This window comes from Pristiophorus japonicus, chromosome 6 (assembly GCF_044704955.1).
Source record: "Pristiophorus japonicus isolate sPriJap1 chromosome 6, sPriJap1.hap1, whole genome shotgun sequence".
Lineage (NCBI taxonomy): Eukaryota > Metazoa > Chordata > Chondrichthyes > Pristiophoridae > Pristiophorus > Pristiophorus japonicus.
In genome coordinates, this window is record NC_091982.1 from 171868335 (window position 1) to 171895476 (window position 27142).

Sequence of the window (27142 nt, forward strand, 5' to 3'; positions counted from 1 at the left end):
AGTGAATCGTCTTTGTACCCCTTCCAAAGCTAGTATATCCTTCCTTAAGTAAGGTGACCAAAACTGCACGCAGTACTCCAGGTGCGGCCTTACCAATACCTTATACAGTTGCAGCAACACCTCCCTGCTTTTGTACTCCATTCCTTTCGCAATGAAGGCCAACATTCCATTTGCCTTCCTGATTACCTGCTGCACCTGTAAACTAACCTTTTGGGATTCATGCACAAGGACCCCCAGGTCCCTCTGCACCACAGCATGTTGTAATTTCTCCCCATTCAAATAATATTCCCTTTTACTGTTTTTTTTCCCAAGGTGGATGACCTCACATTTTCCGACATTGTATTCCATCTGCCAAACCTTAGCCCATTCGCTTAACCTATCCAAATCTCCTTGCAGCCTCTCTGAGTCCTCTACACAACCCGCTTTCCCACTAATCTTAGTGTCATCTGCAAATTTTGTTGCACTACACTCTGTCCCCTCCTCTAGGTCATCTATGTATATTGTAAACAGTTGTTGTCCCAGCACTGATCCCTGTGGCACACCACTAACCACTGATTTCCAACTGGAAAAGGACCCATTTATCCCGACTCTCTGCTTTCTGTTCGCCAGCCAATTCTCTATCCATGCTAATACATTTCCTCTGACTCCGCATATCTTTATCTTCTGCAGTAACCTTTTGTGTGGCACCTTATCGAATGCCTTTTGGAAATCTAAATACACCACATCCATCGGTACACCTCTATCCACCATGCTCGTTATATCCTCAAAGAATTCCAGTAAGTTAGTTAAACATGATTTTCCTTTCATGAATCCATGCTGCGTCTGCTTGATTGCACTATTCCTATCCAGATGTCCCGCTATTTCTTCCTTAATGATAGTTTCAAGCATTTTCCCCACTACAGATGTTAAACTAACCGGCCTATAGTTACCTGTCTTTTGCCTGCCCCCTTTTTTAAACAGAGGCGTTACATTAGCTGCTCTCCAATCCGCTGGTACCTCCCCAGAGTCCAGAGAATTTTGGTAGATTATAACAAATGCATCTGCTATAACTTCCGCCATCTCTTTTAATACCCTGGGGTGCATTTCATCAGGGCCAGGGGACTTGTCTACCTTCAGTCCCATTAGTCTGTCCAGCACTACCTCCCTAGTGATAGTGATCATCTCAAGGTCTTCCCTTCCCACATTCCTATGACCAGCAATTTTTGGCATGGTTTTTGTGTCTTCCACTGTGAAGACGGAAGCAAAATAATTGTTTAAGGTCTCAGCCATTTCCACATTTCCCATTATTAAATCCCCCTTCTCATCTTCTAAGGGACCAACAATTACTTTAGTCACTCTCTTCCGTTTTATATATCTGTAAAAGCTTTTACTATCTGTTTTTATGTTTTGCACAAGTTTACCTTCGTAATCTATCTTCCCTTTCTTTATTGCTTTTTTAGTCATTCTTTGCTGTTGCTTAAAATCTTCCCAATCCTCTAGTTTCCCACTAACCTTGGCCACCTTATACGCATTGGTCTTTGATTTGATACTTTCCTTTATTTCCTTGGTTATCCACGGCTGGTTATCTCTTCTCTTGCCGCCCTTCTTTTTCACTGGAATATATTTTTGTTGAGCACTATGAAAGAGCTCCTTAAAAGTCCTCCACTGTTCCTCAATTGTGCCACCGTTTAGTCCTAGTTTCCAGTCTACTTTAGCCAACTCTGCCTTCATCCCACTGTAGTCCCCTTTGTCTAAGCATAGTACGCTCGTTTCTGACACAACTTCCTCATCCTCAATCTGTATTACAAATTCAACCATATTGTGATCACTCATTCCGAGAGGATCTTTTATGAGGAGATCGTTTATTTTTCCTGTCTCGTTACACAGGACCAGATCCAAAATGGCTTGCTCCCTTGTAGGCTCTGTTACATACTGTTCTAAGAAACAATCCCGTATGCATTCTATGAATTCCTCCTCCAGGCTACCCCCTGCGATTTGATTTGACCAATCGATATGTAGGTTAAAATCCCCCATAACTACTGCCATTCCCTTTTCACATGCCTCCATTATTCCCTTGATTATTGCCCACCCCACCATGAAGTTATTATTTGGGGGCCTATAAACTACGCCGACCAGTGACTTTTTCCCCTTACTATCTCTAATCTCCACCCACAATGATTCAACATTTTGTTCATTGGAGCCAATATCATCCCTCACAACTGCCCTGATATCATCCCTTATTAACAGAGCTCCCCCACCTCCCTTCCCTTCCTGCCTATCTTTCCGAATCGTCAGATACCCCTGTACGTTTAATTCCCAGTCCTGGCCACCTTGCAACCATGTCTCTGTAATGGCCACCAAATCATACCCATTTGTAATGATTTGTGCCGTCAACTCATTTACTTTATTTCTAATGCTGTGTGCATTTAGGTAGAGTGTTTTCATCCTAGTTTTTAAACCATGATTTTTAGTTTTTACCCCTCCTGCAGCCCTTTTATATTCAGTGGCCCTTTTTATTTCTTGCCTTTTGTTTTTCTGCCCTCCACTTTTACTCATCTCTTTTCTGTCTTTTGTTTTTGTCACCTTTTTGTTTCCCTCTGTCTCCCTGTATTGGTTCCCATCCCCCTGCCATATTAGTTTAACTCCTCACCAACAGCACTAGCAAACACTCCCCCTAGGACATTGGTTCCGTTCCTGCCCAAGTGCAGACCGTTCGGTTTGTACTTGTCAGCAAATACATGTGATATTGAATACAGATGATCAGCTGATCACAGTAATGCTGATGCAATGTCTAGATTGCCTTCCCCATCACAAGTTACACCCGATAGGGAAGAAGTGTTTTATTTTTCATACATTGATGAACTGCCAGTCACAGCTGAAGAGATTGGTAGAGCAACCAAACATGACCCAGTGATGTCAAAGGTGTATCAGTATATTGCAAATGGATGGCCAAACCAGGTAACAGACAAAGATACACATCCATTCTTCATTCATAGGAATGAATTATCAGTCGATAAAGATTGTATCATGTGGGGTGCAAGAGTGGTTGTACCAAATAAATTCAGGTCCAAATTATTAGGAGACCTCCATGACCAGCACCTGGGAATGTACTTGACCAAGAGTTTTTCACGCAGTTATTTATGGTGGCCAGGTCTTGATAAAGATATAGAGTACATCATGAGTCAGTGTACAACATGTCAATCGGTAAGCAAGCAACCACCACCAGTACCATTACAGCCATGGAAATGGCCTCCCAGGGTGTGGCAAAGGCTACATATTGATTTTGCTGAGTTAGAAGGACAACAATTGTTCATTGTGATTGATAGCCATTCAAAGTGGGTTGAGGTGTTTCCAATGTGGAAAATAACAACAAGTAAAACATTGGAAATTTTCCAAAAATTATTTTCTGCATTTGGCCTCCCTGAAGAAATTGTTTCGGATAATGGACCACAATTTCGTTCAGAAGAATTTGCACAATTCACGAGCAAAAATGGTGTGAAACATACCAAGTTTCCACCATACCACCCTGCTTTGAATGTTGCAGCAGAGCGCACTGTACAAATTGTAAAACGTGCCCTCATAAAACAAATGTTAGATCCAAATCCAAGGAAATGACAGTTGGCATTGGATCACAAATTGGCTAATTTTTTGATTACATATCAAAATACTCCTCATAAAACTACTGGTAGAACACCAGCAGAATTGTTTCTCAAACTATAGCCTCGAACCAGATTCTCGTTGTTAAAGCCAAATTTGGCACAGTCCGTAGAAGAGACACAATTAAGACAGAAAGAGAATCAGGATAGAGGTAGAGTAAAAGAGAGAAGTGTGAAATTAAACCAGAAGGTGAGAGTGAAGAACTATCACCATAAATGGTTAAAGTGGTTACCAGGAAGAGTGGTGAAGATATGTGGTCCTCGCACATATTTATTTGGTGAAGATGTTCAATAATGGACAGGTTAGGTTTGTTCATATTGATCATATTTTACCTACAGACATGGAAGGAGTTGAAGGTAGAAATGATTCAATTATTTCTGACTCTTCAGATAGTTTTGATACACCAGTAGCAAATCCTAAATCCAATGAACTGGAAACAAATCCAGGAGAGAATCAGAATGAAAGTCTGAGTCCGAGTCAGGAAAACAAAGAGCCTGAAGTTAGAGTGAGTTCAAATGAAAATCAAGGAAACTCTGTGGAGGAAAACATTCCTCAGGATGAGCCTCAAATGAGTTTGAAATCGAAACCATGTTTGGAAGGTTCTGTTCGAGAGCAAAGGTATCCTTTTCGAAACAGAAAACAAGTGGTAAAGTTAAATTTGTAAATATGTAAAAAAATAAGTTTATATCCTGTGTTATGTATAAACATGAAAGTTATGTATGATGTTTGTTATGATGGCTTCTTCATTAAGGAGGGAGAAGTGTAATGTCTGTAAGCTTGTAATGTTGTAGCTCCACACTGTGGATGTGGACGTATTGTGTACTGCAAGTGCAGGGTTAATAATAAACAGTCCAGGCAGATTTCCGGAGACTTCCGAGAGAGCTGCCTGCCATGTTAGGAAGCTGTGTGTGCTGTGCTCTGTGAAGATATCACATTAGGATACTTTAGAAAGCGTGAAAAATATGATTAATGCTAACAAGTTGAAAAGCTATATATTGTATTGTTAAATGTAAAATGAATAGCAATAATAGAAATAATGAAATGTGCATTCAACAGTGAATATTCATTTCAAAAATACATTTGTTTCACATAACATTGGGAAATCAATAAATTAATTAAAAATTGCATGTCGCTCATTCATATTTTTTTCAATAAACGAAACTGCTGAGTGAATCTGGTTTCTATTTCTCCTATCTCCTACTGGAATTAAATTATTTAATAGTACCATGCATTGGACACAAAAAACATTCTGTGATTGTGATTGTGGTGTATTATCTCTCCTTGGCCTCCTCAACTTCTCTGCAGCCTCTTCCATTATCCAGCTCAGTGGGACATCCGTTCCTAGTCTCCACTCGTACCTATCTGTTTGTAACTAGAGCAGTGGTGGGAAAAATACAGCCTGCGGGCCATATCTGGCCCGCCAGGTAATTCTATCCAGCTCACTGGATGGGACAGAAATAGAACGTGAGCCAGAACTCGACTGCATATTCGTCTATCCACCTTCATCTCATGTGTCAGAGACAGACCCGAACTGCAGCCAAGGAAAAACAATAGTAGTACTTCATTCAAATTAATAATTCGCAAAAACGATTCTCCCTGGCCCGATCTTAAAAGGATCCATTCCGTGATTCTGGGCCCCAGTGGCAGATGTCCGTACCCAGAATGCACTGCGCACTCAAATTTACCCTATCCATGTTAGAGTGGTGTCATGGCTGCTCATCTCCACTACGCTTTTACCAAAGAAAGTGCTGCATCTTTCCTCTCCCGGTATCCAGAGTACGACGGTAGGGGAGTTTTCATCTGGCATCAATTGGGACTGCATTAGTAATCTTTGCAGAGGGTCATAAGGATGATTGAGGTGGGGAATTGATGCTGACAGGCTCTAAAGAGGGTACAGTCTATTTCACGGCACTGATTTACAGAGTCCAGAAGACACCACCACATTTTCAACTTTTATCTTTTGATTCATTTCTAAACAGTATCCAATACAAATTGTGTATGTAAGATAGCATCTGACTAATATCTGAATTTATGTTTATGCAATATTTATGTTTATACAATGTTCCCCCTAATTTTTTTCAAGCGCTCCCTTTAAATTTCTTCCAGTATCTCTTCCAGCGGCAGGAGCGAGGGAGTGGTGTGCGCGAGACCACACGATTGTTGTGACCGTGCAGCCACACACCTTGGGGGGAACATTGTCGTGCGGCCCTCAACAGCTCACCAAAAACTTGTTAAGTGGCTCTCCAGCCCAAATAATTGCCCACCCCTGAGCTGCAGCATCTGCTGCAATGGGTTCTCTTCCCTCCCTTACATGAAGCTATAATTTCTTACAGCTACAGATAATCAAGCCACGTTCTCGCCAATCATGGCGGGTCCGGGGCAGTCAGTGCAGGGTAGCGACCCCGCTCCTGACTCCATCGCACTCTCTGTGAAGAATCTTCTATTGATGGGGCTTGTTAAGCTCACCCTGCGAGGTTCCCAGCCAATGAAGGAAGTGGTTCTGATGATGCCATTTGATGATGCGTCATCAGCCGGTTTTCTTCAAGGGACCATGCGCCAATTGATTTTGACAATTATGCTGTCAGTGTCCTACAGCATTGAGGTGTTGCAAACACAGCCAAGCACTGCACAAAGGTGCACAGCTGTACCCAAGCTCTCCCATGATTCCCTCCAGATGCTAATGGAGGGAGTAACAGCATGCAGGGAGGTTCTTTTAATTTCCAACGGGCGGAAGAGATCTCCCCAGGAGACCAACGCAGCCTGGTTTCACAATGCACAGGAGGGCACAAGCAGGGATGTTGTCAGGAGGACCAGGCTGCAGTGGCGCAAAACTTTCAATGATGTCAGTCGATCACGAAACACGACTGCAAAGTAACACTTAATCTCATCCTGCTGTGCTACTCATCACATCCCCATCACTCTGCCTTCCCTACCCTACTCCTGCACCTTCTTACTCTTAGGTATGTAATAACTCGATAGGCTGAATACTGTAAACTAACACAGGTACAAACCTGGCTCTGCTTTATTAGGACCCAAAGTGATTACATTACATGATGGCTTGCCTTTTATACCTGGGCCGCACACACGTGCGTACAGCCCAATGACCTCCGACAGTGGCGCCACCTGGTGGCTAGTAACCCCACGCATGCATATATGACAATATCTCTCTTTAAGATATTAGGAACAGTCTTTTTACAAATTGAGACGCTCCAGAGCTTTCTGTTCCTGAGTTGATCGTCTCAGTTCAACTCCAGCTTGGGCGAGCATTCTGAGTCTGTCATGACTGGGGGCTGGGTAGCCGATCTGATGGGAGTGACAATAACCATGTCAGGGATTGAAAGTCCAGATTCATTGATAACAGCAGAGTCCTCTGATGACTGAGGGTAGGTTGGTTGGTCACCGATTGTGTCTTCCTCAGACTGTTCCGGTTCATCCGTGTGCCACAGCTTTATCTGATCAATATGTTTCCTGCATGTTTGCCCATTCTTGAGCTTGACGATAAACACTCTGTTACCCTCCTTGGCCGTAACAGTACCGGCGATCCACTTGGGACCTTGACTATAATTTAGTACGTACACAGGATTGTTAACAGAAATGTCGCGTGACACAGCAGCGCGATAATTATACCACTGCTGACTTTGACATCTGTATTCAACATGATCGTTTAAGTCAGGGTGGACAAAAGAGAGTCTTAAGACCTCTCTTCGTCAATAGTTCAGCAGGGGACACCCCGGTAAGCGTGTGGGGTCTTGTCCTGTAACTAAGCAATATGCATGACAAGCAAGTCTGCAGTGAACCTTTAATTACACGTTTCATATCTGCTTGATGGTTTGAACAGCATGCTCTGCTTGACCATTAGATGCAGGTTTAAATAGTGCTGACCTCATATGTTTGATATCATTGAGTTTCATGAACTCTTGAAACTCCAGACTAGTGAAGCAAGATCCGTTGTTGCTTACAATGGTGTCAGGCAGACCATGAGTGGCAAACATGACACGAAGGCTCTCAATGGTAGCTGTGGATGTACTGGATGACATGATTATACACTCTATCCACTTGGAATATGCATCCACCACAACTAAAAAATCTTTCCCAGGAAGGGACCTGCAAAGTCAATGTGGATCCTGGACTATGGTTTAGATGGCCACGACCAAAGACTCAGCGGCGATTCCACTGGTGCTTTACTTAGCTGCATGCAAGTGTTGTACTGATGCACACATGATTCCAGATCAGCGTCAATTCCAGGCCACCATACATGAGACCTGACAAGGGCTTTCATCATGACAATACCGGGATGAGCGCTATGTAGGTCATGTACAAATTTCTCTCTGCCTTTCTTCGGCATAACAATACAATTACCCCACAGTAAACAATCTGACTGAATGGATAGTTCGTCTTTGCGACGATTATAAGGTTGCATCACCCATTTGCTTGGGTTTGACAGACTAATCACCACTAAGGACACAATGTACCACAACTGATAACATTGGGTCCTGGCTGGTCCAGGTCTTAACTTGTTGAATCATGACAGGGGTTCCTTCACTTTCAAAAGCATCCATAACTAACAGTAGGTCTGCAGGTGTGGCGTCTCCATCTCCGGTGTGGGCAACGGCAGACGGCTCAGTGCATTGGCACAATTCTCGGTGCTAGGTCGATGATGAATTACATAATCATAGGCAGATAATGTCAGCGCCCACCTCTGGGTGCGGGACGATATATTGGTATTGATATCTTTGTTTTCCGAAAACAATGAAATGATTGGCTTCTGATCTGTTTCCAGTTCAAACTGAAGACCAAACAGGTACTGATGCATCTTTTTAACCCCATACACACAGGCTAATGCTTCTTTTTCTACCATGCTGTAGGCTCTTTCCGCCTTTGACACACTTTTTGAAGCATACGCAACAGGTTGTAGTTTACCCGACTCATTAGCTTGTTGGAGCACGCAACCAACTCTATATGACGAAGTATCACAGGCCAATACTAGATGCTTACATGGATCATAATGTACCAGCAGCTTGTTAGAGCAAAGCAGATTAGTAGCTTTCTGAAAAGTTCTATCTTGAGATGCATCCCAAACCCAGTTGTTGCCTTTTCTTAGCAGCATGTGCAATGGCTCTAATAAAGTTCTCAATCTAGGTAGGAAATTATCAAAGTAGTTGAGTAGACCAAGGAACGAATGCAACTCCGTCACATTCTGAGTCCTGGGTGCATTTTTGATGGCTTGGTTTTCGAGTCCGTAGGCCTGATGCCATCAGCAGCAATTTTCCTCCCCAGGAATTCGACTTCCGGTGCCATAAAGACGCACTTCGAACGTTTCAGTCTGAGTCCCACTTTGTCCAGACAATGTAGAACCTCTTCCAGGTTGTTCAGATGTTCGGCGGTGTCACGGATGTGACCAGGATGTCATCTTGGAACACGACAGTTCGAGGGACGGACTTCAGTAGACTCTCCATGTTCCGCTGAAATATGGCTGCAGCCGAGCAAATTCCGAAAGGACACCTGTTGTAGATAAACAGTCCTTTATGAGTGTTGATGCACATAATTTTCTTTGACATCTCGACCAGCTCCTGTGTCATGTAGGCCAACGTCAGATCCAGTTTAGTGAATGACTTCCACCCGGCTAGCGTTGCAAACAGGTCATCAGCTTTCGGTAACGGGTATTGATCTAGTTTTGAAACTCTGTTGATCGTTACCTTGTAGTCTCCACAAATCCTGACAGTGCCATGACTCTTCAACACAGGAACAATGGGGCTGGTCTATTCGTAAATTTGACCGGTGATATGACCCCTTCACGCTGGTGTCTGTCCAGTTCGATTTCAACCTTCTCCCTCAACATGTACGGAACCGCACGAGCTTTATGATAGATGGGTCTTGCATCTGAGTCCACAAGGATCTGCACCTTGGCTCCCGTGAATTTGTCAATGCCTGGTTCAAATAGCGAGGGGAACTTGCTCAGCTCTCTGACAACAACGCTTTGATATCGTTCCAATTCCATTTGATTTTTTCAAGACAATTCCTGCTGAACAGCATTGGACCATTGCCTGGAGCAATCCATAATGGTAATCATGAACCGCACCAACATATGACACCTTGACTACTGCACTGCCAATCACCGTTATGAGTTCTTTAGTATACATACGCAACTTGGCATTGACTGGACTCAGCTTAGGCCTCACAGCCTTAGTATCCCGCAGCTTGTCGATGTCTTCTGGCTCATTATTGATTGACTCGCACCCGTGTCCAATTGTATTAGTACCGGCACACCGTTAAGTTTCACATTAATCATTATTGGTTGGCTCTTTGTTAGGAACGAATACATTCAATACACTTCCTCCCCTGGTATCTCGGATTGCATATCCGGATCTGTGCTATACTGGTCATCATCCTCCACGTGGTATGTCGCAGCACGCTTGCTCAGTTGCAGACACATGCGCTGGAGATGCTCCAGTCTCAAACAGCCTTTACAAATGTACTGCTTAAACCAATATTGATGAGGCCCCCACAACACCAACATGGTGAAATCGGATACATTCCCGTTGGTGGACTTTGGACAGCCATAGGTTTCACATACGCAGTTGAGCAGGCCCTGCCATATGCAGCTCTGCCAAACGACGATGCAATCTTGTTTACAGTACTTGCCGAGTTCCAATTTTTCGATGATATCTGCTTTAAGTTTTTGTTCGTCGTCATGCATGCCTGGGCAATCATGATGGCCTGGCTTAAATCCAGTATCTCCGCCGCCAGTAGCTTACACAGGTTCATCTCGTGGTTGATGCTGATTACAAAGGAGTCCCACAGCATGTCTCTCAATGCATTTTTGAACTTACACGGTCTAGCTAGACGTCTTAGATTGGCAACAAATTTCGACACATCCTGGCCCTCAGAACGAACGTGCACGTAGAATCGATATCATGAGATGATGATGCCATCTTCTGGTTTGAGATGGTCACGTACCAGAGCACACAATTCCTCATAGTCCTTGTCCATTGGACTTGCAGGCGAGAGAAGATTCTTTATGAGTCCATAGATTTTCGGACCGCAAACCGTGAGGAAGACCTCCCTTCACCTGACTGCGTCAGTGGGTTCCTCCATCTTGTTGTCCACGAAGTACTGGTCCGGGCGAGCTACAAAATCTGCCCAGTCCTCTCCCTCCACGAATCTCTCCAGAATTCTAATTGTGCTCATTTTTGCATGCAAAGGTTCTTAAGTTACCTCGTCGCCAAATATTATGTATATAATAACTCGATGGACTGAATACTGTAAACTTACACAGGTACAAACCTGGCTCTGCTTTATTAGGGCCCAAAGTGATTACATTACATGGTGGCTTGCCTTTTATACCTGGGCTGCACACATGTGCGTACAGCCCAATGATCCCCAACATTGGCTACCTGGTGGCTAGTAACCCCAAGCATACATACATGACACTTACCCACAACAACTCACCTTGCATCTCCACCATCCCTCTTTACATTATCACATCCCCATCTCACTAGCCACCCCTCACTCTCACCCTCATCTTTGTCCAATCATACCAACTAACAACACACAAGGGTAGGCACTTGGGTCTTTTAGTCAATGTTTATGTAGAGTTTCTGCTAATGTGTTGTCAAACATTGAAATATTTATTTTGAACACTTTGCGTTCTTGGACAGATTTGTATGAACCTTTTAAAGTGGCTCATTGAGTTGTAGTGAATAGTGAGATGTAAGGATACCCCCGCAATGGTGATGAGTATGAAAGGAATGGCTTGAGCATTGCAGGGATGCTTTATGTTGCTGATGTGGGGTGGTACCAACCTGGCGTATCATGTGGCAGCCAGGGTGTATAGTATCAAGTGCAGTAACCATGGTCATGGTGAAGCCATCCCTGCCGTCCCGGGCAGCAATGTGGTCGGATGCTGATGCCCTGTGTTTTGTGCAGTATCGGGTGATTGCGGAGAAGATTGGTGTTTTTAGTGATATTGGTGTTGGGCTGATCGTGGTGGGATTCTGAGGACCAAGATGAGATTTTTTCAAGGGCACCGATGTTGATGGAATAAATGTCAGCTGAATGTGAGATGACAGAAATGATCTGTCAATGTTGAGAGAGGTTGCTCCAAGGAGGTTACAGTGGATAGAGAGTTCACTGCAAGTACTTCCAAACTGCACACAGCTGAAAAGTGTCTTCCAAATCCTGAAGTCTTGAGCTTCTGAGATTGTAAAGTGAACAGCTGTGAAATGGTAGCTTTTATACCACTTCTGGAGCTGTCAACTAGTCAAAGCAAAGGAGAGTCATTGAGAACCTGGCACACTTACCAGACGTGAAGCCCAATTGATGGGAAACTCCTGAAAAAGTTGGAAAAATGGTAAATATCTGGTTAAATTCTTTTTGCATACCTTAAAATACCTCTTAATGATGTTAATTGGCTGGCCCATCACTTGGTGTTGGGTCTATGAACTGCAACCAGACCCGGCACTTGCGAAAATGACAAGGAGGTGGGTTCAGAGCAGGTCCTGCCTCTTTGTCAATCGTGGCCATTTTGACAGTGGGCTCGCCTCCAAACCCGCACTCGCAGGGCTGGTAAGATTCCGGCCTCAGTGTGAATGCATCAATGTTAAAGATCAACTTGTTGTGTTTTGGGTTTTCTCCAGTAACCTTTCATTGTGTGAACAACTTGACAACAATTTCCATCAGCAGCTCAAGTCTCCTATGAAATGCTTTGTATTCTCTGCACCATTGAGTTGGTGTAGTCCAGGTTTAACAACTAATCCCAGTAAATTGGAAACTGAGGATCACAGGAATAATGGCAAATACTTCAATAAATCTCACAGGGCAGTTAATCTACCCTTTTAAGAATGCTTTCTTTAGATTTACTTCATTTCTTGGAATGGACAGTTTCTTTGGATGGATGAGGTAAACCTTCTCTTGATCCTCCGCAAACATTGATTGCGTTTGGCTATGGAACTTTCATTTGTTAGAACATTTGGCAGTCGATAAACTTTATTAGAGGAAAGTCTGGAAGCAAATAGTACAAACGGTTTATTTCCAGGAATTAAGAGAACTGTAAAGACAACTAGACATAAAACAAATGTATGATGTATAAATAGAACTATAAAATAATTGAAACGGACATCAATAGATATGGAAATAAAAGATGCTTTAATAGAAAGATCAATAAATAACACCAATAAATGCCTGCATTGAGAGTGAACATTTGGCTAATGCATTGGCTAATGACAGAACAATTTTCTCTGTCAGAATGAACGGTTACACATGAGCTGTTACACATAGAGCCTGCTACATCTATTCCAGAGCTACAAAATAAAAATAGACTACAATGTTTGTCCTGCTGATTTACTTTTATGTAAAGCCATTTTTTTGAATATGTCTAGCAAACATTCTCCTATTAGCAGCCCTCATACCTTGTTACAATGCAATAATGGACTGTAATACTGTGGCCGGAATCTTCCCAGCTATGTGAGGGCAGGTTTGGAGGTGGGCCCACTGTCAAAATGGCCCGAATTGACAGTGGGTGGGGATCCCTCTCTGAACCCGCCTCCATGTGAGTTTCTGACCCGTCAGATCGTCGTTTGGATTGCAGACCCGACAGCAAGCGGCAGGACAGTTAATGAACATCATTAAAAGGTACACTTTTACCAACTTTTTCACGGGTTTGCCCAACCTTTGGGGAACACGCCAAGAAAGTGGAGTCAGGTTCTCAGTGACTCTCTATAGCTTTAGCTAGTTGACAGCTGCAGAAGTGCTATAAAAGTTACCATTTCACAGCTGTTCACTTTCCAATGTCAGAAGCTGAAGCCTTCAGGTTTTGGAAGAGATTTTTGACCTGTATGCACTTTGGAAGTGTTTGTAGTGAACTCTCCTTTCACTGTCACTTCCTTGGAGCAACCTTACTCACCATTGACAGATCGCTTCTGTCATCTCAAACTCATCTGCTATCTATTCCAGCAGCATCGATGCCCTTGAAAAAATCTCAGCTTGGTCCTCAGAATCCCACCACAATCAGCCCTAACATCAACATCACTAAATACGCCACCATCACCACCAACAATACCAACCTTCTCTGCAATCACCTGATGCTGCACAGTACACAGGGCATCAGCACCCGACCACATTGCTGCCAGGAATGGCCTCACCATGGCAACATTTACTTCACTTCAAGTTGTACACCCTGGTTGCCACATGATGCACCAGGTTGGTACCACCCCACACCAGCTCTATAAAGCATCACTGCAATGTCCAAACCATTCCTTTCACACTTATCACCATTGCAGGGGGTACCCTTATGTCTTGCCATTCACTACAACTCACTAAGCCACTTCCAAAGGTGCCCACAAATCTGTCCAAGAATGCAAAGCGCTGAAAATAAACATTTCAATGTTTGACAATGCACCAACATTTACTCAACATGAACATTGGCTAAAAAGACCCAAGTGCCTATCCTGGTGTGTTATTAGTTGGGATGATTGGACAAGGATGAGGGTGGCTAGTGAAATGGGGAACTGATAATGTAGAGAGAGAGAGAGAGTGATGGGTGGAGGTGCAAGGTAAATTGGTGTGAGTAAGGATGTGCAGGAGTAGGGTAGGGAAGGCAGAGTGATGGGGATGTGATGAGTGGCACAGCAATATTAGGTTGAGTGTGGCTTTGCAGTAACTTTTCGTGATCTACTGAGATCATTGAAAGGTTTGCACCACTGCAGCCAGATCCTCCTGACAACATCCCTGCTTGCGCCCTGCTGTGCAATGTGCAACCAGACTGCGTGGTGTCCTGGGGAGGTCCCTTCTGCCCATGGGAAGCCAAGAGGACTCCCTGCATGCTGTGACTCCCTCCATAAGCATCTGGAGAGGGTCGTGGGAGTAGTCGTGCACCTCTGTGCAGTGCTTGTCGGTGTTTGCAGCACCTCAATGCTGCAGAACACTGACAGAAGAACTGTCAAAAGTAATGTGGGCATGGTCCCTTTAAGGCAATGGCTGATGATCACACTGGCTTCCTCTTAATTGGCCGGGAAGCCTGCAGGGCAGGCTTACAAGCATAATCATCAGAAGATTCGGGACAGAGGGCGGTCTCGAATCGGGTGCGGTCTTACCACACGGCACCAACACCAGCTGCATCAATCCTGCCGCGTGTGGAGAAATTGCAGCCTGTATTTCCTTTCCTACATTTCAGCAAGACTACTTTAATACAGGACAGAAAAAAAACAGTGTATTTAATGGTATATGTCAGGAATGGAGTTCCAGGAAATTTGGTGCCAACATATTCTACCAAAAAGTTGTGTCCATTTATATTTTAAAGATAACTGTTTCATATTAACTGATTCCTGATGAAAGGTAATTTCTCTTTCTTTGTAGCCTGGTTGTCTTAAGTTTTCCATTTTCCACCGAGCAAAATGAACAGATTCTGGTTTAAACACTAGCCATTCAAAACTTTTTAAAACTAAAGACAGAAATCTTTAATTTTGCCACACCCTCTACTGCTCCAAAAATCTATTGACCTCAAAGGCGTCAGCCTTGGCTCAGTGGTAGTGTTAGAAGGTTGCGGGCTCAAGTCCCACTGCAAAGATATGAGCATAGAATCCAGATTTACACCTCAGTGCATTCTTGAGGGAGAGCCGCACTGTCAAAGGTGCCATCTTTCAGATGAAATGTTAAAACCGAGACCCTGTCTGCCATCTCAGGTGGACGCAGAAGATCCCATTGCACTATTCGAAGAAGATCAGAGGAGTTCTCCTGGTGAGAAATGGTGAGCAGTATTTTGCTTTTGTATTAGAGTTCTCCTGGGGTCCTCACCAATATTTATCTCTCAACCAACATCACTTTAAAAAGAACACATTATCTGGTCATTATCTTATTGCTGTTTATGGGACCTTGCTGCATGCAGATGGACTTCAGCAATTCCTACATTACAACAGTGACTACATTTCAAAAGTATTTCACTGGCTGTGAATTGCTTTGGGACATGTTATAGAAATGCAAGTTCGATCCTTCTCTCTTTCCTTCTCTCTTGCTTTCCTTCTCATTTAGTCAGAGGTTAGAGAGCCAAAATAATAATTTCCATCACTGTAATTGGGGAACTACTCCCCACTGTTCCTCCACATTGTTTGAAAAGCAAAAATAATTAGTGCCATTTAATATTATCCATCAAAGCCAGAGTCGATCACGGGATAGGGCGGGAAAGTGGAGTTGATGTAAAAGTTCAGCCGTGATCTTATTGAATGTTGGAGGAGGCCTGAGGGGCCGTATGGCCTACTCCTGCTTCTATTTCCTGATTCTTAAGAGAATAATTCATGTAGGGTGATCACTGTCAACTCATTTGTAAAATGTTTTTTATGTGTGGAGGATGAGTTAGAGGAGAAAAATGTTTCCTCACATGTACAGCTGTTGAGAGTTATTTGAAAAGAAAAAAGTTGCATAATTAATTTGGGGAGTAAAACGGAATTTCTATGAAATATCTAAAATGCTGCATTCTAGCTAATCATCACACTGACAATCGACCCTTTTGGAAAGCTAAGAGGGTGAAATTGGTCTTCAAAATGAGCTATAGCAAATCAGCAGCCTATTTTAGACTGCGCCTGCTTTATTTTCCATTGTGGAAGAGAAAATCAGGCAGTGTGTAAAATGTGCTTCCGAATAGTTATCACCCGATTTGCACAATTGCCAAAAGACCAATTTTACCCCTATGTTACCAGAAAATAACTCCAAAATGTTTGAAAGAATTCTGTATTTTTGTCAGCACTATAGATCCCAACATATTTTTTGACAAGCACTGAAAATTACAAATAAAAGAGAAACCTATTGAATGGTATGAACGAGTGAAAAATAAAACAAAGTTAAGAAGCCCTATGATATTGTGTACCTCGAGTTTGAAAAGCTGCTCGATAAAGCTCCACACTAAACATTATGAGTTCTGCTCAAAGCTGTGGGATTCAAGGTAAACACTGTGAATGGATAAGAAACTTTAGAGGATGAGCCTGGGGAATTTATAATGGGAAACAAAGATATGGCAGAGACTTTGAACAAATATTTTGTATCTGTCTTCAAGGTAATAGACAGTAAAAGCACCCCAATAATAGTAGAAAATCAGGGAGCAAAAGGGAGAGAGGAAATTAAAAGAATCATTATCACTAGAGAAAAAGTACGAGGCAAGCTAATGGGACTAAGGCTGACAAGTCCCCTGAAACTGATGGCCTGCAGCCTAGGATCTTAAAAGAGGTGGCTGCAGAGATAGTGGATGCATTGGTTATAATCTTCCAAAATTCCCTAGATTGGAAAACTGAAAATGTAACGCCACTATTCAAGAAAGAACGAAGACAGAAAGCAGGAAACTATAGGCCAGTTAGCTTAAAATCTGTCGTTGGGAAAATGCTGGAGTCCATTATTAAGGAAGTAGGAGCAGGACATTTAGAAAATCATAATTCAATCAAGCAAAGTCAGCATGGTTTTAGGAAAGGTAAATTGTGTTTGACAAATTTATTCGAGTTCTTTAAGGATGTTACGAGCAGCGTGGATAAAGAGGAATCAGTAGATGTAGTGTATTTGGATTTCAAAAGACATTCGATACGGTGCCACATAAAAGGTTATTACACAAGATAAGGGCTCATGATGTTAGGGGTAATATATTACCATGGATAGAGGATTGGCTAACTAACAGAAAACAGAGAGTCAGAAAAATGGGTCCTTTCAGGTTGGTAAACTGTAACAAGTGAGGTGCCACAGGGATCAGTGCTGGGGCCTCAACTATTTACAATCTCTATTAATCACTTTGATGAAGGGACCGAGTGTATTGTAGCCAAATTTGCTGATGAAACAAAGATAGGTGGGAAAGCAAGTTGTGACAAGGACACGAAGGGGCCGAAATTGCCACTCTCCTTAAGGCCTGTTAGCACCATAAATCGGCAGCCATGCTGCGGAGTGCAGTGGCCGCTGAGTTTTTGTGGACTGGCCGCCGATAACCCAATTGCCCTTCTGTGGTTTTCTGGCAGTGTGCATCACCACACCGCTCCCCCCCCACTACTTCCGCGGCAGTGATGGCCAGCACTCCTAAGTGCATCATCACTGCACGCACTGCAGCGGTCCCGGGCCGGAAGCCCCGTTGCCCTATATATGTCGTTGCACATTGGGTGGTGCCAAGAGTTGTTTTTTTTGGGTGGTGCATAGTTCTTGATGCACACCTGAAAGGTGTGTTGCTTTCAGTGGATTTTGTGTCAACAGCTTTTTCCTGTTGTTTCAAAAGCAGTGCAAGGATACAGTGCACGCTGCTTTGCGAATGCTGGAGACGCCATCCACCTGCTGAACAGGGAGGCTACTTTGAGGAGGCTGGGCTTGGGAAGGGCTTTGAAATGGGGGCAGTGCTGGCAGGCCAACGCCTCCTGCACATTGTGCGTGCCGCCGAGGCACGAAGGAGAAGGTGGCGTCGGGGGCAACGGCTGCAGAGGCAGTGGACAAGGGCCTCAGGCATCATTGCAGCCCAGCATGGAGAGGGCCAGGGAGATGGTCACAGAGGGGAGACAAGAGAGGTGCCACAGGAAGGCTCTCAGCAAGGGCATCCCCTAAGGAGGAGAATTGAGGTACGTGAACCCATCACACCAGATACTGGGCCAGGAGGCAGTCTGCAGCGGAGGCAGATGCTGGGCAGGAGCAGCCTCAGAGGTGGAAGAGCCAGCAGAGCAGCAGAAGAAGCCAAAGAGCCGCCTCACAGAGCAAGATGACTACACAGACATGGGGGCGTCAGGCCATATCAAGAAAGGATCTTCCGCCACCAATTCTCATTCAGGGATATGAATGATCATCAGTGCCTGCGCAGACGCCGTGACTGAGTTCTGTAATCTCCTGCAGACAGACTTGGAGCCACAGACAAGGGTGAGGACAACCCTGAGCGTGGCATCGAAGGTGACTATCACCCTCAACTTTTATGCTACTGGATCCTTCCAAACTGCCATTGCAGAAATCTGCAACATCTCGCAGTTTGCAGCCTACACATCAGTATGGGAGGTCACAGATGCTCTGTATAGGAGGAGGGCCGATTACATCTCCTTCCCCGTGACCAAGGACAAGCAACTGGAGCGGCAGACTGCATTCCTGTGCATTGCGGGCATCCCCAGGGTCCAGGAGGTCATTGATTGCACCCATGTCACTCTCCAGGCACCCCAACAAACTCTCGAGCAATTCAGAAACCATAAAGGATTCCTCTCCCTCAATGTTCAACTCGTTTGCAACCACAAGCGTAAGATTATGCAACTGGATGCCCGGTTTCCTGGCAGCAGCCACGACTCTTTCATACTGTGGCAGAGCGGTGTGCCACACCTCTTCACTGGTCCCAATGAAGATTGTGGTTGGCTCCTGGGTGACAAAGGTTATGTGCTGAGCACTTGGCTCATGACTCCTCTGCGTAACCCTAGAACTGATGGGCAGCTCGCGAACAATGAGAGTCTCTTGGTCACCAGGACCATCATCAAACACACAATTGGGATTCTCAAGCAGAGGTTCCGTTGCCTGGACCGCTCATGGGGTGTGCTGCAGTACTTGCCTGAGCATGTCTCCATGTTTGTGGTGGTGTGCTGCATGTTCCACAACCTAGCCATCATGAGGGCACAGCCATTGGAGGACGAGGCAGCAGTGGCACCTGGGGAGGAGGAGGAGGAGGAGGAGGCACAGGAGGAGGAGCAGGATGCGGGTGGGCAGCCACGCAGGAGGCGGCATCGCCATCGTGATCCTGCAAGGGAAGCACAAAACCATCTGATAGCTGCACAGTTTACATAATTCAATGTGCAGCTGAGCCTGTATCTGGCCATGTCCATGGGCCAACCTGTGAGCCCTCTCACACATCATTCACGTACAGTAAAATGAGAGACCTGATCACAAATTCCGAACACAAAATAAAGATTTATTGGAACCCAAACAATGGGTTTCCAAAACATTCACATAATTTTCACCCTTGTGCAACTCTTTATAACCCCTCTTACGCAAACCTATCCTTACACTACGCTGCAGTGTCTCCCCTGTGGCTGCCTCATGGCTTTGGGAAGGCTGCTGTGAGTCTATAGAGAAAACTGCAGATGTCCTTCTCGGACGCCCTCGACCAGCTCTAACCCTGGAAGGGTCGGCTGCAGATTGGGCCACATCCTCTTGTGTGCCTTCAATCAGAAGTGGCTGGGACGAAGCCATGGTTGGCAGCAATTGAGCAGTGGCAGGTCTCGGCTCAGGGCTGTTGTGAACCGGAGAGCCCACATCAGGATCCTGGCCCGAGAAGCCAGTGATACTCCCCCGGGGCAGCACCCCACCTCCCCCACCAAGCTGTTGGAGCACAGGTCGGCGAAGTGTGGTGGCACCATTAGGCCCCCGGTGGATCCTGGTGGACCCAGCCGCAATGGCAGCAGTCAGATCTCGCGTAGTCTCCAGCTGCGACTGCATGACAGCAGTCAAACTCTGGAAGCCATCAAGAACAACAATAATCAGATGCTCCGTGCTCTGTTGTCCAGAGTGCATGAGAGCATTCTGAGCTTCCAGGACAGTGGCCATCCTGTCCAAAGAAGCACAGGCACGCTTGTTCCCTCGCACCTGTGCATCAATGGCAGCTGTCACCTCGGCCAAGAGACGCGTCATCACAGCTGGATCCGCACGCTCACTCTGGGATTCCACCATCGCCTGCACACTGTCAATGATGGTCCCCATGGTGTGTGCAGAACTGTCCACAATGCGGGAGGCGGACTCCTCCACACTCCTCACCACTTGTGACAGCCTCTCGGGCACCCCTTGCATTGCCACCAAGAGCTCCGATTGCATGACCTCCACCCTTTGCTCATAAGCCCCAACATCGATGGGCTCGTCTGAGTCCTCCTCAGCAGGACTCGGCTGTGCACTCATCCCCCGGAGAGATGGCACCTGAGGTTCCCTTTACCCTACACCATGCTGCAGCCTGCTAGGCCCCGGTGCTTCACCCAGTGCAGACCCCTCTCCTAAATCTATGTTACCCCACCGCGGACTCCCAGTAGCTGAGCTGGTGGGGGGACTGTATCAAGCAGTGAAGCACTGTTGCTGGCAGAGCTCTCCCCCTCTGCATCTCCCTCATTCGAGATGCTGCCAAGATCATCCAGGGTGTCAAGTGTCTCCTGACTGTGACTGTCAGTCACGTCAAGGGTCTCTGTGTTGCTCATTATGACACTCTGAGTCTCATCTGCAAGCATAAAAGAGAGAAGGGTAGCCGTGAAGTTGAGGAGCCGCATTGCACCATGCAGCAAGCAGCTTGCACAGAGGCATAAGCAATAGCCAGGTAGGCCATTACACTGTGAGGGAGAGATGGGATTGCACAAAGGCCTTCACTTACCCACGCTGCCCCCAGCACCATCAGAGCACCCAGAAGCCACAGGGAGACCAACATGCACGCCCACTAGCCGCTACAACCTCTGCTCAAGATCGGTGAGCTCCACCTTCTGCGATTCGCCCCCATCAGTGGCTTGTTGGTCGGCATGGTTGTGCGCCACTTTGGCCTGCAAAGCAATGGAGGGTTGGTAAGTGGCAGCTTCAAGAGGTCTCGACAATGAGTGCAAGTCTGGGTCCATTACACGCAGCTGTGAATCTCAGATGCAAGGCATCCTCCATTGTGAGTGTGCACACATACAGGCCTAGCAATCAACAGGCACTTCAACTATTAAGTAATGTTGGCGATAAACAAGTTAAGGTGAGGGAGAGTATGGCAGATGTAATGTGAGGAGTTAGGGCAGCATGTACTCACTTTGAACAATCAAATAAGGTCAGTTAGCCTCTTCCTGCATTGGCTCGGGGTCCGCTGGTGAATGGAGGTCCCCAAAACCTCCTCCACTATCTCCTTCCAGGCTTCGGTGAAGACGCCACAAATTGGTCTCGCACCACTTTCAGGGAAGAGTAGTTGCCTCGTTCTCTCCACACCTTTGATTACAGTTTCCAGCTCTGCGTCGCTGAAGCGCCTCACCCTCCTCAAACATTCTCTGGCTCCGAGGGGAATTGCGTTGTGCAAAGTGCACGTCGCAGCCACACCGCTGAAAGCAGTCCTTACCACGGCATTACTACTCTGCTTAGTTTTGGGCCTGAAAAAGGTGAATTTCTATCTTAATACCACTCCATAGCGGCAGCACTGGACGCACAAATGCAGTGCGTACGCCCCGTTTCAGGCGGGAGGCAATTTCGGCCCCAAAGAGTCTGCAAAAGTATATAGATAGGTTTATTGGGCTCAAATTTCCCCAGAAGTTGCCCCGTTTTTTTTGGAGTAAGTAGCTTTTTTTGGAGTAACTTAAAAATCGCAAATCTCCCCATTTAACTTGCTCCAGTGTAAGTCAGTTAGGTTTTTTTCTAGTTTTGTTTTTTCTCTCCAAAAGAGGGCGTGGCCAGCCATTTACGCCTCTTTTGGCCATAGAAGCAAATTTGGCCAGCTGAAAGTTATTCCAAACTAAATTAGGCCAGTGTATGTGGCCACTTTTGTCGGCACAGAAAAACCTTACCTACATTTAAGAGATCAACGCAGGTAGCCAATGATAGTATGGTGGGGGGGAGGTGAGTTAGAGGATTCCAAAGCACTAAAGACCTTCACAATATCAGCATAACATCACAACATCTTCAGCACAACAGCTGCACAACATCATCAAAAATAAATGAAACATAAATCAGGTACTGAAAATAGAGCAGTCCTACCTTGCCAACTGCAGAACGCACCGTGCTAGCCCACCCGCCAGGGCCAGGGGCAGCAGGCACACCTGACTGTAGGGGTGAGGGATTTTTACTTTTTATAGTTGTCCCTAAATGTTGTGTAGTCCTAATGGAACATGATTCAGTTTTAATGCAAAATATCTTTTATTGGATATTTTACAGTGCACTTCAACGACAACAACAACAACAACAGCAGTAACAACAGAAAAAACAGCAAAGAAAGGCTGCACCCATCCCTCACCCACATCTCTGGGAAAGTGCACTTCCTCATAGGGTCGGTGATGGTGGTGGGGGGGGTTGGGGGCCCGGCTTGGGTCTCACTGGTGGCTGGTGCGTGGTTTGAAGTGGAAGTGGCATTTGAGTATCCGGCCTTTGTACCCTTATTGCAGAAGCTAGCTCTCTCATGGCATCAGCACACCCTCTGAAATGCCCACCCTCAGTTCACGTCTCAGTGCTGAAATTTCATCCGATGGTGTCGCTACCTCATCACGCACCCCACTGATGGCCACCATGAGTGATCTTGTAAGGGCATTAGTCTCCTCACCCAATGAACCTCTGCTGAGGGATGCATCTCAGGAGAGACTGGTCGGCTTCTCATTCCCCTCACCGTGGGTCTGCCTAGAGGCACACCTCCAGTGTGAGGCTCAGGCTGGGATGGTGGGGAACTGGATGTTCCAACATACATTTCACCACCGCCACTAGGACCCGCAACCTTGGAAGATGTGAAACCATGGAATGTCACCGAGGAGCTCATGGAGATTTCTGGCAGTGTGATGCCTTGTACTATGGACTGATCCATATCGCGATGAGCATTCTCCCGTGAACATATTTCCATGGACCCCTCCTCTCCACACCCGCCTTGGTCTGGAGCACATGCAAATGGATCCTCTGGTGGATCTTCAGGATGTTGAGGAGTGTCTTCTTCTTCTGCAAAGTACAACAGAACAATCAAATGGTTAGCAGCACAGGAGGGGGCAGGATGGGTGGCATGAGTAGTCTGATGTGTAGCAGGCCAGTCAGCAGGTTGATTTGAAGGCCGATTATGTATTTTAATGACTCACCCTCTTTTTCTGCCGGTGCGACTCAGCAAGGCAGCAACCCTCTATTCCAAGGGTGACAGTTGATGCAGATTTGGCGGACCTCCTCCTGTTCTAAGTCTTTCCCTTTTGTTGTGGGCCAATTTCTTCTGCAAAGATGAAAATATTAATTTTCACACATGGTGCGCTTCTGATGGGTGGCACACATACAGATGGTCACATTTTCAATTGCAATTCAATTTAAAGATGAAGATATTACTTACAGTCACTACTCGACCAATGTCCTGCCATTTCTTTTGGCACTGGCTTCCAGATCTTGCACTATTCACCCCTGCGGAGTATTCTTCTGCAACTAGGTTCCATCTTCTTCTCATTTCCTTGGGTGAAACATTTGTGGGACCACTCTTGCTGATGTCCAGCTCCAACCATTTGTCCTCAATGACAGTGACTAGTTTCTCCACTTCCTCATGGAGGAAATTCTTTGTTCTTGTTGCCTACTCTTGCTTCATTCGTACATTGGACTTACACTCAAGTAATGTTCAAAAATCACAGTTCTCACCTTTCTTCCACCTATCCAGCACTCCTTTGCACTCCCTCAGTGACACAAAAATCAATATTTAAACCTTACCTTTATATATGCTCCATTGGCAATGATACTGAGGACGCTCTCCCTTTAATTGGCCAATTGCCAAGCTTCCTGCTCCACTGCGCATGCACGCATGCTGAAAAGCACATTGCGCATGCGCGCACGCTCAAACAAATATGCGTCCATCTGTCAGCACTCCACGTGATGCAGGGCCCAAGCCCCGCCCCCGCCGGCTGTGCTGAGCAAGCATGGTCGAAGCTCCGCCCCCCCCCCCCCGCAGGCTCTGCAGTGCCACGCCGATGGAACCGGGCGACGAGTGAGCGGCCAAGTTACCAGGTACATTTTTGGCGCTTTTTTTGCCCAAAAGGATGGCGTGCCACCCCTAACTATGCCGCTCTAGGCAGCTGGGGAAATTTGGGCCCATTGAGTGGGTAAAAATTTAGCAGCTGGAGTATAATATGGGACAATGTTAAGTTATCCACTTTGGTAGGAAGAATAGAAAAACAAAATATTATTTAAATGGTGAGAGACTATCGAATGCTGCAGCGGTCAGCATCGCGAGACCTGAGCGGGCGCGGGAGTAAAGAAGGGCGGCGGCAGTTTGGAGCAGCGGCAGATCGGGAGCAGCGGCCAGCATCGCGAGACCTGCGCGGGCGCGGGAGTACAAAAGCGGCAGCAGTTTGGAACAGTGGCAGATCGGGAGCAGCCAGCTGCAGCAGGGCAAAAGAAAAAGTTAAAAAAATCAAAAATCGAAGTGTGACGTCACAGCCAAGCAGATAAGTGATTGGCTGGTTGATTGGTGAGTATTTTTCTTTTCTTTAAGAAACCTTGGGCGTTGTTGTAAGTTAGGAACTACAATTAAATATATGTGATTATTATCTAAGGAGAACCAATTAACTAAATCAACTGTTTGCTGAGTAGCGGTTGGGTGCGTTATGCTAAGGTGTAGAGTTTAGTTCTGCTCTGTCATATATCCGACATGGTTATTGCTTGTACTATTACAAGATGTGCCACCAGAGTGCACCTCAGTGGGAGACTTGTAGGTTACCTGTACAGGTGTGCCAGGCCTAGTATAAAAGGCAGGCCACCAGGTGTGATCCTCACTTTGGAGTTAACAATAAAGGACTAAGGTCACTACAGTTCAAGTACAACACATTGTCTTGTGAAGTCATTATCAGAGCATCTAAAGACATAACAATTGGCGACGAGATTACGGACGTTCACACGAAAATGGCTACCCTTTGTACATTGCAGCAGTTCACCGATGGTGATGATTGGGACACCTTTGTGGAGAGGCTCGACCATTTCTTCACAGCAAACGACCTGGCAGGCGACAATCTGGCCACACTGGCTGATAAGTGCAGAGCTACCTTGCTAACCAGTTGTGGGCCCACTGTCTATGGCCTCGTCAGGGACTTGCTGGCACCAGCGAAGACAACGACCAAGACGTATGAGGAGCTTGTAACACTGATCCAAGAATAACCCAAGCCCAAAGAGAGCATCCTCACAGCCAGACACCTGTTTTACATCCACCGACGGCCCGAAGGCCAGGAAATCGCGAAATATGCTGCATACCTCAGGAGGCTGGCGGCACCATGTGATTTTGGCAACGACCTCACCGAAGTGCTGCAGGATATCTTTGTCCTTGGAAGTGGGCATAAGGGCCTTCTTCATAAGCTACTGTCGGCGGATACCACAGGCACACTGCAGAAGGCCATCTCCATGAGCCAGACATTTATGACCTCGACCTGCGGCTCTAGGCAGATGACCTATCCTCAGGACTCAAACCCGGCAGGTACTGTGCACCGATTGGTGCCTTTCAGAGGCTGGACTGTAGAATGTGAACCTTCTCAGGGAAGAGAGAACAGGCCCCCGAGTTCCTTAACTCAGAGTCCGCCGAGGGGGGCTAACCGAGTAACTCCATGCTGGCGTTGTGGAGGGAATCACAGGGCTCAACAGTGCCGTTTTAAAGACTGTGTGTAAAGGCTGCAGCACAAAGGGCCACCTCCGGCGAATGTGTAAAAGAAATATGACTCACTGTGTTGCTAAAGAGTCTGCAGATGGCCATGAATCCAGCGCGGATTATGAAATAATAGGCAGAGAGGCGACTCAGCCCCACGACGAGGTAGATGGCATGTTTACCTGCACCACCGAGTGTTCCCCGTTGAGGATGGAAGTCAAGATAGATGGCATTCCAGTCTTCATGGAAGTGGATACAGAGCGAGCCAGTCAGTAATGAATCAGGAAGCCTGAGAGGCTATGGGATAATCAAGCTGAACGACCCAAGTTGGTCACGGTTCAGGCAAAGTTGCGCACCTACACTGATGAACTTTTCCCAGTCATTGGTAGTGCGGATGTAAAAGTACTCCATGATGGCGCGGTGCACAGGTTACCTCTGTGAATTGTTGCAGATGATGGACCAACGCTACTCGGAAGAAGGTGGATGAAGAAGATCCATTGGAGTTGGGAAGATTTCATCCCTCCAGTGATCGACGTCCTCCACGCTCAGTGGCAAAGCAAGCCCTACCTGAGAGTGGACCCAGCACCAGAGAGCAGACCAGCACAGCACCCGAGGCACAGATCGCTCAGCACGACTGCGCGGAGATGATCCAGCTGAGATGACCCGAATGCACCTTCCAGGCTCCAGTGGCAGGACTGTGGAGGAAGAAAATCGGATCTAAAGGCGACTTCCCAGCTTCGGTGGCAGAACCCGGGGAGAAGAGGATCACTGCAGTCGACATCGTGGATGGAGGAAAGATAGCGCCCAAATCATGAGATGATGCACTGAAGAAAAAGATGGCGGAGGCCAGACCATGAGGTGCAGCGCTGATGGAGCAACACGTGGCACCAAGCGAAGAAGAGGATTGGGGTAAAGATAGCAAGGCTCTCTTAAAGGAGGCCTGCAACCCAGCACACTTAAAGGGACAGTCCCACACTCTCAATCAATGTAAGAGCAACTGTGAGTGAGATGTAAAATGTGCAATTGATGATCAGAGTTGTGTACATGCAATAAGCAAAGAAAAGTCGTGTGATCACGATCGGAGCTACAGGTTATTTATGTGAGTAATGAAACGTTGTGCGATGTAGCATTTCAACTGCATACAGTCAATGCAGCGGGCAGACACCCATCGGGAGCACACAGGTCCAGCGAGCTACCCAATGTAGTAGCCTGCGTCCCTGGGACCAGAATTATGCACCATAAAGT